We start from the raw sequence: 10590 nt of genomic DNA on the forward strand, positions 1-10590 counted from the left end.
AGAAAGTTTCAGGAGTGTGTGGTGAGAAATTTAGAAAAGTTGGAAATACTCCCCAATGTACAATATTTAAATCCCTAGTCGTATCTAAGGGAAAACAGACATTTGCAGGCATAATAAAAATATAACAAATCTGAGGAATTCCACTATAAATCTTGTTTGAAATAAAACAGCAAAAGACACACACAGGCAGCAAGAAATCTTTTTTGTGAGGAAAATTTGACAAATCTGAGTTTGAACTAGAGATTCCTTATTTTTTTTTTGGCTTCTTTGAGGTCACTGAAGGGTGGCTAGTAGGATGCACAAAATAAAATGGAAATGTGGAAAAATTACCTAGGTAGGTGCAGGGAAGGAGGGAGAGCAGACTGACATGAAGAGGAAAAAGAATAGAGATAGAGGTGTTTTTGCTAGTGCCTAAGGGGAGGAAAACGCTAAGGTTAAGGGCCTTTAATTGTTGGTAGAGAGCACCCAGGCGGGCAAGGGTGGAAGAGATGATATAGAGCATAGAGATGATGCAGGGAGGTGTGTGGAAAATGGGGTACGGGGGGGGGGGATAAGTGTGCTTGCAAGTGGCTGAAGTTTACTCTAATGGTAGAGGATTGAGAATTTGGAAGGCTGGATGGGGGAGCTGAGATGAGTCCAGTGTAAAGATATAAGTGGATAGATGATTATGAGCGAAGAAACATTCTTCCTCGGAATAGCATTCCTTTCTTTCTTAGTTCTACTGATGTATTGTAGGTCCTCTTGACTCATTTGTCCTCTTTTCTGGAAGCTACAGTATATTCTTAACTTCCTTGCCTCCACTCTCTATTCTGATGCATTAGTTTATTCAAATATTCATTTAAAGACAAACAACCACCATTTTTTTTCCTATTGTGTGCCACCTACTGCTCAATTTTCTCACCTTGTTTTTGTTGTTGTTTTTAAATACCCACTTGAAAAATCTTCAAAGGCGGCATATGGCTACAATATAAACACATCCCTCTGAACTGTGCAGTGGGACATCAGGCCCCCCATACCTTTCCTTACTTAGTTTGTGTCCTGCTCCTTGAGCTCTGCTTCCTGGCTAGCCCCTGCCTAGGGATGCCTGTTTTTCAAAGCCAGAGACACCCCTACCTTATGAATCTTCTCTCAACCTCTTAGCAAAAATTAATTTCTCCCTCCATTATCCTCAATTAGAGCCTTTAGCACATTCTATCATAAATTTGTAAGAGTCTTCAGGCTCACAGAGGCCCAAGCAACATCTTCTTTTATATTCCTGGAACCCAGCACATTGTCTGGCACAGTAGGTGACTCATGTTTGTGGATTCTTTGGTGAATAAATAAAGGGATGACATCTTTAAAACATGTGAAGCCAGATCATTGGAGAAAATTAAATTCCAAATTTTCAGCCTCTTTATAATTTCCCTTTCCACTAATAGAAAACCCTGGCAGTAATACATAATTCGTCAATGTAGCTTAACGCCAGCAGTGTACATAAAATCTCCCTGTCCGTGTGCTTCCTTTCCCTTCCCCAAGAACCTTATAAATCCTAGCTAAAGGCTACTGTGGACTGCTTGCATAGAGAAAAGGAGAATGTTCTGCTTTCTGAATCCCTTACCAGATTTCTTCCTGCCACCAGCAGTCTGGAAGCCATCAGGAATTTCTATCTTGCAAAAAAACACAAACTTTTTAGTACCAAGGCAAGAAATCATGTGAAATCTGCAATCCCTTCTGCCAGGGTTCCCAGCTGCCAAAACCCAACATTACTTGGGGGTCCATCAGAATCACTTTCAAGTGATTGATATAAAAAGACACTTCTTTCAACCCTTACCAAATGATTGAACTCTAGAAAATGAATGCGTGTTTATGCTTGGTCTGAGTTTACTTCCCATTTCTGTATTTCAAACGCAGAGCAACTTGAAGTTTGCTGCCTTGGCTGATATATTATCTAAGGGAAGCCTTCCATCAAAGAGAAGACAACAAAACCCTCGATTTACAAAACGGAATAATTCCTTGCTCCTGTTCCCTTTCCCTGGAATCTCCCACCTGCCTCCAAACCAAAACACAGTAGGTAAGCAGTTGCGGTCCCCTGTGAATGTTATTTCCTTGGGAAGGTCGATCAGTCCCGAGGCTCCGAGGCCGATTTGCCTCCACACGCCCAGCCTCCGTCCCCTCCCTCATGCCTTGGGCAACCTTCTCCAACTGCGAGCTCCAAACTGCTCCCAGAGCTCAAGAAAGAATTGTCCGCAATCAGGGGCAACGGATTAGCCTCAAATTCGGGAAAGCAGGTGGTGGTTGTTCCTTAAAACGAGAAGAGCAAACTTAGAAAGGACGCCTCACTGGGCTTCTGTCTTGTCAAGTCCTATTTCTGAATCGTCCCAATTTGGCGTGCAGGTCTCTACAAGTGACTGCGCAGCCTTTATAATAAAAAGCACGGTGGCCTCTCCCCTGCGGCAGCAGCTCCTGGCGCCTTTCTCTCCGCAACTCCCAGTTTCCAGTCCCTTCTTTCAGTGAAGGGGACTCTCCACCCTGCGCCTAAGCCTTCGACTGCTCCCCTCCCCCGCCGCACCATTTCTTTGGGAAGACGACCCTCTTCGGGCTTCTAGGGAGCGTGCTCTGCTGCAGGCTAAGCAGCAGCCACGGGATTTTAAAGATGCCGGTCTTCACATCCCCTTCCCTTATCACCAAGAGAGAAAACTGCGGAATTTTAACACTGGTAACTATTATTATTTTCTCTGACGAACTTGCCCTCTAAAATGCCGCTAAAGAGGTACATTCACAGTGAATAGTGAAGGTGCAAACTGAAAAAGGCAGAGAACGTGGGGGAGGGGGGAGTAGGTTCAAGGAGGAGAGGAGTTCGAGACGACTCGAAATCTGGGATCACCGGGATCCAAACCGGGCCCGGCCAGGACCGCAGTGGCCTCCTCCGCCTCGGGCGCCTCCGCGCGCCTCCTAGGAGCTGAGGAGCTGGAAGGCGGGGCCGAGGGTTGGAGCGCGGGAAGGGGGCAGAAAGGGATGGAGGGCGGCTGCGCACAGGGAGCGCGCGGGGCAGGGCTGCTCGCGCTCCCGGCCGGGGCCAGCCACCCGGCTGCCTCTCGGCCCCGTTGAGCCTCTCAGGGGCTGACATCACTGCCAGAAGGAGGGGCCGCTCATGCAAAGGCGACTGAAGAACCAGGGTTCTCGGGCCTCGCTCGCAGAGGCGCTCCCTCGCCGCTTGGCGAGCGCAGCGCGGTGGTGGCTGGACTCAGCCCGCGCGAGCTGCGCGCGGCAATTCTTAATGGAGCGGAGGGAGAAAGGTATCTTTAGACCTGAGCGCGTCCATCTCCTGGTTCATTCGCAAAACCGCCCGCACACGGTCCGCGCTTCCTCCGAGGAGCCAGACAAAGGCAAGAAAAGGGGAAAACGTACAAATACTATTATTTCGATTTGCTTTCCAACGTCCCACCCATCCTCAACACACACGCACAGGCGCGCGCGCGAAAGGACAGCCCTGAGGTTGCTACTCCCGCCGTGATGGTGCGAGTTTGTTTCAAACAAGACTGAGAGTGGAATTCCACTTAATCTTGATCTAGTGCAGAAGGTGCCCGCAAGTACCTTTTTTTTCTTTTTCTTTTCTGACTCACACCTGTTTTAACGTTTTATGGGAGGGGAGGGGGCAGTCGCTTTAGTCCGAAAGCGCCGCTACCTTCTCCGGTGCGGTGCAGTGTTAAGAATTCTCCGTCCGCTCCTCAGGTTGTTTTCTTGTTGCAGCGCTACGAGCACGCAGGCGGCGTTTTAACACCATCGCCCCGTCTCTGTTTTCCCTGCGCCCGCCCCCCCCCGCCCGCCCTTACTCGCCTATCCCGATTTTTAAAATACTTTTCTTGCACACACTTTCCTTCCTACAAAAAGAGCTCCTGTGCTAGGTTTCAATTTCACCTTGGGATGTTACCACACAAAAGCACTGGCTTTGGGTTTTGTTCCTGCTGTTTAATTGGCTGTGTTCTTTTGTCCTAGCCCCTCTTCTCTCGGGTCCTTGCTTTGTGGGTGTGTGCCGCAGTGGCGCAAGTTTTGATTCCCAGCCCCGGAGCCAACCTTTTGGAAGGGCACGCGGATCGGAGATGCGGGAACCCGCCTGCCGACGCGCGCGCACACGCACCCGGCGCCCCGCACCCCAAACCGCAAAGACAGCCAAAGCAGTGAAGCACGGAATAATGCACTCTGGAATCCAAGAGCCTGTTTTCGGTTGAGCTCTAAAAGTCTTTCCTTGGGGGAGGCAAGGAAGTAGTTCTCACTAGATACTCTTGGAGAGTGCCCCCCGCCCCCCTCCTTTTGCGAGGGGAGGAAGTCCATCTGCGGCTAAGCGCTCATATGCAAGTCGTGTCCCCAACCGAGGGCAGACCGCCGCTCCACTCTTATCAAGTCTCGAAAGAAAAGGACCCGTTCGCAGCTACGCGCTCTTAAAAAGTCACCTTTTCCAAAGACGCTCTGACTGAGAGGCCATCCTTTTGGCGAAAAGAGGCCGTTTTATGGCTCCGCGCTTACCCACATAATTCCTTTGTGGAGCAATGTAGGGTTTTTCGGTTCTAAGTAAACGCCATTCGTTCATGGGCTAGGTAGGCGTTTTTTGGATAAGGGATGAAAAGTCATTTCTTTAGAGAAAGAGGAACCCTCTTACGTTTGGCTACACTCTTAGAAAAAGTGATGTTTGTTTTAAATGAGAAAAGGATGCCGTTTTGGGGCTACGCGATGATGAGAAGTTCCCTTTTTTAAAGCTGGGCAGGCTTTTCCACACCTACCATCTCCACATCCTGTAGGTGCTGGCTGAGCACAGCCCCATTTAAGTAGGGCGGGAAGGGCGGGGAGGCGGAATGGCCCGGGGGACCCTGCGCGCTCCTAGGAGTGCGCGGCGCTCTCCTCTGCCCTGCGCCGGGGCTCGGATCCCCAAGGTTTAGAGCCAGCCCGGCAGAGAGCCAAACCGCGAGCCCCCAAAGGTAAGCGCGCGGCGGGGCTCTGCCTCGCCAAGTCCGAGGCGGGCGCTGGGCTCCGGGCATTGCCCCTCCGCTGGCCCGAGAGTGCAGCGTGCGATCTTTTCTCAGCCCCTGCCCCACTCTCACAGTTTCTGCCAGCCTAGCTGCAGCTGGCTGTATTGGTTCAAGCGAAAGACCTTTTTGCACCGCCAATGTCGGGGAAATTCATGCGCGGACACTTTTCTGACAGAAGTGAGAGTTTTCGCAAAGTAACTGAGCCAAGCCTAGCGGGGGCCGTGCCAAAAAGATATTGTATCTGCGCTCACCCCCCGGGTTTGCTCTTTCTCTTACCTCCAGGAAAGAAGAGAGGGGTAGGGGGAAGGGAGGGGGCCAGAAGCGACCTTAAAACCACGCTGTGGTCCCAAGTCAAGACCCCAGGCGCAGGCAGCGGGAAGCCTCTGCGCTCTAAGTGCGCGACTCACGCCTCACACGCCACACTCTGTTCTCGCACCCGGACCGGATACTTACCCTGTGATTGTAGCCTCTAGAGTAGAATGAAGTGGGGAGTGAAAAAGAGAAAAGGCTTCCGCCGGCTCCACGGAGACTGCGATTGCTGTAGCGGGCTCTACCGCCACAGCTCGCAGTCCGCGGAGCAGCTGGTTGTTGTGGCGGTTGCTTCTGGGGTTGTTTGGGCCGCCCGGGTGGCCTGGGCTGCCTGTGTCGCCGGTGTCGCCGCTGCCACTGCCACTCAGTGCACTCTGTTCAGCTTGCTTTCTGCTTTGCCGCGCGGGCCGCTGCGTGCAGCTCAAGCTTACAGCTCCTCCCGCCCTGACAGTTCGCCGACTGCAAGGAGCCAGTGCGGAGCCAGCCCTTTTCAATGGCGAGGGGGAGGGACTAGATAGGGGGGGAGAAGGGGGAAGGAAGGGGGGTGAGCGAGTAGAGCGTGGGGGGAGAGAAGTGAACCAGAGCTCGGGCCGCCTGCTGGGAGGGGATGGCGCAGCACCAACTGCTGGGTACCCCCCTCTGGTCCCCACTCCCTGCACCCCACATCACCCACCGCTCCGGGGGCGGCCCCTCCCGGCTGACAGGCAACCAGGGGAGAAGGGCGGGGGCGAGATGGAGGTAAGCTTAGGAAGTTACTGTTCGGCGCCCGACGAGGCGACAGAATGCGTGCTGGCGGCACACGCGTGTGCGGGACCCGCTACTGGGGAAAACGCATGGCTTTTGGGCTGTCGGCTTTGCAGAGCAAAAGAGAGGGTGTGCATTGCTCCGCTCGGTCCTCCGTTCGTTGCTCTCTTAGGCTTCCGTTTAAGTTGTACTCATTCACATTATCTTATATAAGTTTTATCTTCCTTATTCTGTGTGCTTTTCTCGGATTCCGCTGACCGCCCTGACTCCAGCTAGACAACAAGCACCCGGCAGCACCATTTTCTCATACAAAGGATAGTTAAGGCAGACTAGTGGAAATAGGGGCAGGAGCCCGGCAAAGCCGCAGTTGGAGCAGAGACTGTGTCTGCATATATCATACTCAACTGTGAGCCGGGTCTGGTACCTCGCTTGCCTTTCAGATTGATCATATGAGGCGGCGAGGAAGGGGGTAAGGGAGCGATCTAGCATTTGCCTACTGAAGACAGCAAGTACGAGTGAGCTTTAAGCAGGTCGGTGGCTTCGGACTGTTTTAGTGGGGTCCAGCCGCTTCGCTGCCGGGGATCGGGCAGCATCGCGGGCGTGGACAGCGCGTTTCCGAGGTAGGAAAGGATGCAAGAGAGGGAGAAACCCAGCCCGGATCCGCAAGACTGGTGCTTGCCAGCGCGTTCCGGCTGCCTAGTCGGTGACGCCCGGGCGGGTATGGGGTGTCAGGTCTCCCAAGACCACTAAAGCTACGAGGGGGCAATGTGACTGCTTTATGACTCGGATGGGTCGTGATTACCTAGAAGCAGGGGGTAATTCCCCCGTCCCAATCACAGGATTAAAAGCAAATGGCACCAACAACCAAAACCTTCCCAGCTGATCCACTCTGATTCTTGCTCCAAGGAGCAAGTCCTTCAATTTACCCAGAGGCCGGAGAATGAACCAGGTGAATTCTCTAAATTCCTCTCCAGAAAGGTGTAGGGTTTCAGGGGAAGAATACATTTTCCGTGTTTAACCAACAGAAAAACTTACCCTCCTAGCGCTCTGGGGTTCTTTGTTGTTGTTGTTGTTTTGTTTTGTTTTTTGGGGGAAGGAGACTCTCCTGAAATAAAAGGAGAAAAAGTAGATAATGTTTTCGAGTGCCAAGAGCACAGTATTAATTTTTATTTTTGTCTGCTGAATGGAGAGGGGGATGCATCTCCATGTGGATAGGACATCAAGAAGGAAAACATTTTGCCAATTATCATGAGTTGATTTTCCAATAGCTTCTTCATAAGAAGTTTTTTTTTTAATGGCAAATCTTTATGATTTATTTCCCTTCTCCATCTTCATAACTGCCGTCTTTCCAATTCCTGATACTTTTAAAGGTTAAAACCTCGTTTCAGATAATTCTCATATCACTTTTTTTTTGCCATTTTTCTTTTTTTTATATACACCTAAAGCCACTACTGAGAACAACAGCGGCATTAGCACCGCAGTTCATTGCGGTCTGCATGAAAGAGGACACGAGGAAGTATTTACCATTACATTTTACTCCTCCTGTAACTCTGCCTCCATTATTCACCACATCCAGCGCATGCATTGTCCTCTTCTTGAGAGCTAGGAAATGCCTTTGGAGGTGAAATCAGAAACTGTCAAATGATTACAGCCCTGACTCTTGGGAGTTGCACTGCTGGATGAGACTGTCATAGGGGATGGCAGGAACTCAAAGAAAATACAATCACTGATTAATCCAGGACAGTGTGGTAAAGCCGTGCCATGGAGGCACTCTCTGAGCACTAATAATCATTCATAACATCCACATTAGACACCAATTAATTGACTTCTTAAGATTTCCATCTAAACCCAAGAGGGGGGAACTATTCAGTGGCAGTTATGAAGTATTTAAAGTTATTATGACAGACTCATGAGATTAATATTAGTATCCACCTTTTAGTTTCCAAAACTGATGATCACAGAGGACAGGTCATTTGCACAAGAACATGGAGCTCCAGAGCAGCAGACTCTGGATTTCCATTCAGAGTGTCTAACTCCTAAATTCAGCTAAAGGGCTGCTTTATAGTTAATCTGAATTCTTCTATAATATATAGTACGACATTTAGTGTTCAGTGTATAGTCCTACAGAAAATGATATCTGTAGAATAGAAACATTCCTTACAAACCAAGGAGACTACTCGTTGAACCAAGCAACCTAGAAAATTATCTGAGAAATTCAGTTTGTTGATAAGACTGACAGAAATCCAGATCTGAAAATAATGAAAAAAATGTTTCCCCATTTTCTCTTCTCCTGTGTTCTGTCTGATGGTGGCACCAATGAGCAATGGAATAACCAAAAGCCAGGACACCTGGCAAAAGCTCTCCTTTCAGTGTTTTAACTCTAAAAAGGACTGATGAGTGCTCTGCTTCCTTACAGAGAGAAGGACTTCTTGAATGAATGCCTTTTATGTACAATCTGCATTTTATACACTGTCCTATTAATGCTCAAAATCATTCTATGAAATAGGTATTAGCTTCTTCTTCTTCTCCTTTTTTTTTTTTAACAAATGAGGAAATCTGAGACACAGATACTAGGTAAAATGTCCAAGGTTATACAGCTGTAAAGTATAGAGTTCGGAAGTTCAAACCCATGTCATTTCCAGTCCATTATGCTGACCCTCAGCATACGGTCCTCAGACTGTGTGGTTACACGTTTTCAGAATTTACATTACGTCAAATATTTTATAATTAGCAAAAGCCCTTAAGAGTTAGAATGGAACTGTAAGAATTTGTTTTTTGGAAGCAATGCCATGAAGGAATTGTGATATTTACTGCGTTTTGTTTGTTCAGTATTCCAATTTCGAACTTGAGCTAAGATCAGAGAAGGGCAATTATGGTCATGTCTACCCTATAAACATGGAAATGCATCTAATCTCTGAGGATTAAACTATTAAGCCATTATATAATTATAGAATGGGTCAGATAAGAGATTTAAAATACTTTAAGTAAGGCTGTTTCTCAGACCAGTAAGAATTGATTAAAACTGAGAAATAATGTGTTTATCTGGAAAAGGGTTGATCAGCTATAGAGACCTAGTAAAAGACGCAGTGAGATGATCATTGGTAACCCCTCTCAATGTATATTTTCATCTCGCTGGCAAAACCATCCTTGATATCAGGTTGACAAAGCCTACCAAATATTCTGGGATTTCAGTTGCCTTGCATTGAAACACCACTTATTAAAGCAGCGTGCCATCTGTGATTTGCCTCCCCATGTACTCTGTCCACAGAGAGAATGCACAGGTCATACAGGCATATGCCAATGAGTATTTCGAGCCGGTAACTATCACGCGACAGTTGCTTTGCATCAGATTCCTTTGGGTGTTCCACAACAACTTTTCCCACATATTGCACATAAATGTTGCAATCGATAAATCACCATGTTATTGAGGAAGCAGGTGGATGTGTGGGCACAAAACCGTAAAACGGAATAAGTAGCATTGCCCATGATATTTTTCATATTTCATATTTACCATAGGCAACAGCTGCAATTAGTAGGAGGCAGTGATGATGCCCAGTGATTCAGAAAAGGGCTTTGGATTTACACCAAATTCTGAGTTCTGGCTCTGGCATATTCTAGTTGTGTATCTGTGGGCAAATTAATCTCTAGACCTGTACTGTTTAATAAGATAGTCACTAGCCACTTGTGGCCATTGAGCACTTGCTATGTGGCTAACCCAAACTGAGATATGCTGTGAGTGTAAAATGCATACCCTTTTTTGAAGACTTGCTTGGCACATGTGCACGCACACACATATGTATTGGGTTGTCGGAAAAGTCATGATGCATTTTCGCAACGAAAAACAGAAAAAATATGTCACGACTTTTCCGACAACCCAATAAAATATGTCCTTAGTACTTTTTATAAATTGCATGATGAAATGATAATCTCTTGATGAATTAGTTAAATAAACATACTGTTAAAATAACTTCACCTGCTTATTTTCAATATTTTTAATGTGGCTGCTAGAAAATTTAAAATTACGCACGTGACTTGAATTATACTTTGTTTTGACAGAGCTATCCTAAAAGCTTCAGTTTCTTCATCTTAAAGATGAAGATATTTATTCACCTCAAATTATTGTAGTGATATTTAAATGAGATAATGTACCTAAACTGCTTAGCATAGTGCCTGACATTAAGCTAAAAAGTTGTCACTCTCCAAGAGTTAGGAAATAAAGATGTTAAGTAAACAAACAAACAAACAAAAAAACCTAAGCCCTATTGAGATAGGGACTACCTAAAGAGAAAACTTTAGTTAAGATTTAATTTCCTTCATCCCAAGTGACATCATTCTACTCTCTCTGAAACAACGACACACATACATAGGTGGTAGTGGAGGGAGGGACATTATTGTGGCATACAAAAATGATAATGTACATGCCAGGGCTTTGAAGAGTTAAAAGTACTTTGTCAATTCCAAGCATTTTTACTATCATAATTTGTACAGGTACTTTTGTATTTAATTGGTAGATATTGCTAGTGCTGAGTCCTTC

General features: G+C 47.3%; 1 protein-coding gene across 1 annotated transcript in view; it reads right to left on the reverse strand.

The window, feature by feature from the left end:
• The window catches only part of LOC109392288 (protocadherin-11 X-linked-like), a 101389-nt gene extending 95646 nt beyond the window's left edge, over positions 1-5743 (reverse strand). The window contains 1 exon segment of the mRNA XM_019660640.1: positions 5457-5743. The gene's annotated coding sequence lies outside the window, so the exon portion shown is untranslated.
• Positions 5744-10590: the final 4847 nt, after the last annotated feature.

This window comes from Hipposideros armiger, unplaced genomic scaffold, assembly GCF_001890085.2.
Source record: "Hipposideros armiger isolate ML-2016 unplaced genomic scaffold, ASM189008v1 scaffold_323, whole genome shotgun sequence".
NCBI classification, from domain to species: domain Eukaryota; kingdom Metazoa; phylum Chordata; class Mammalia; order Chiroptera; family Hipposideridae; genus Hipposideros; species Hipposideros armiger.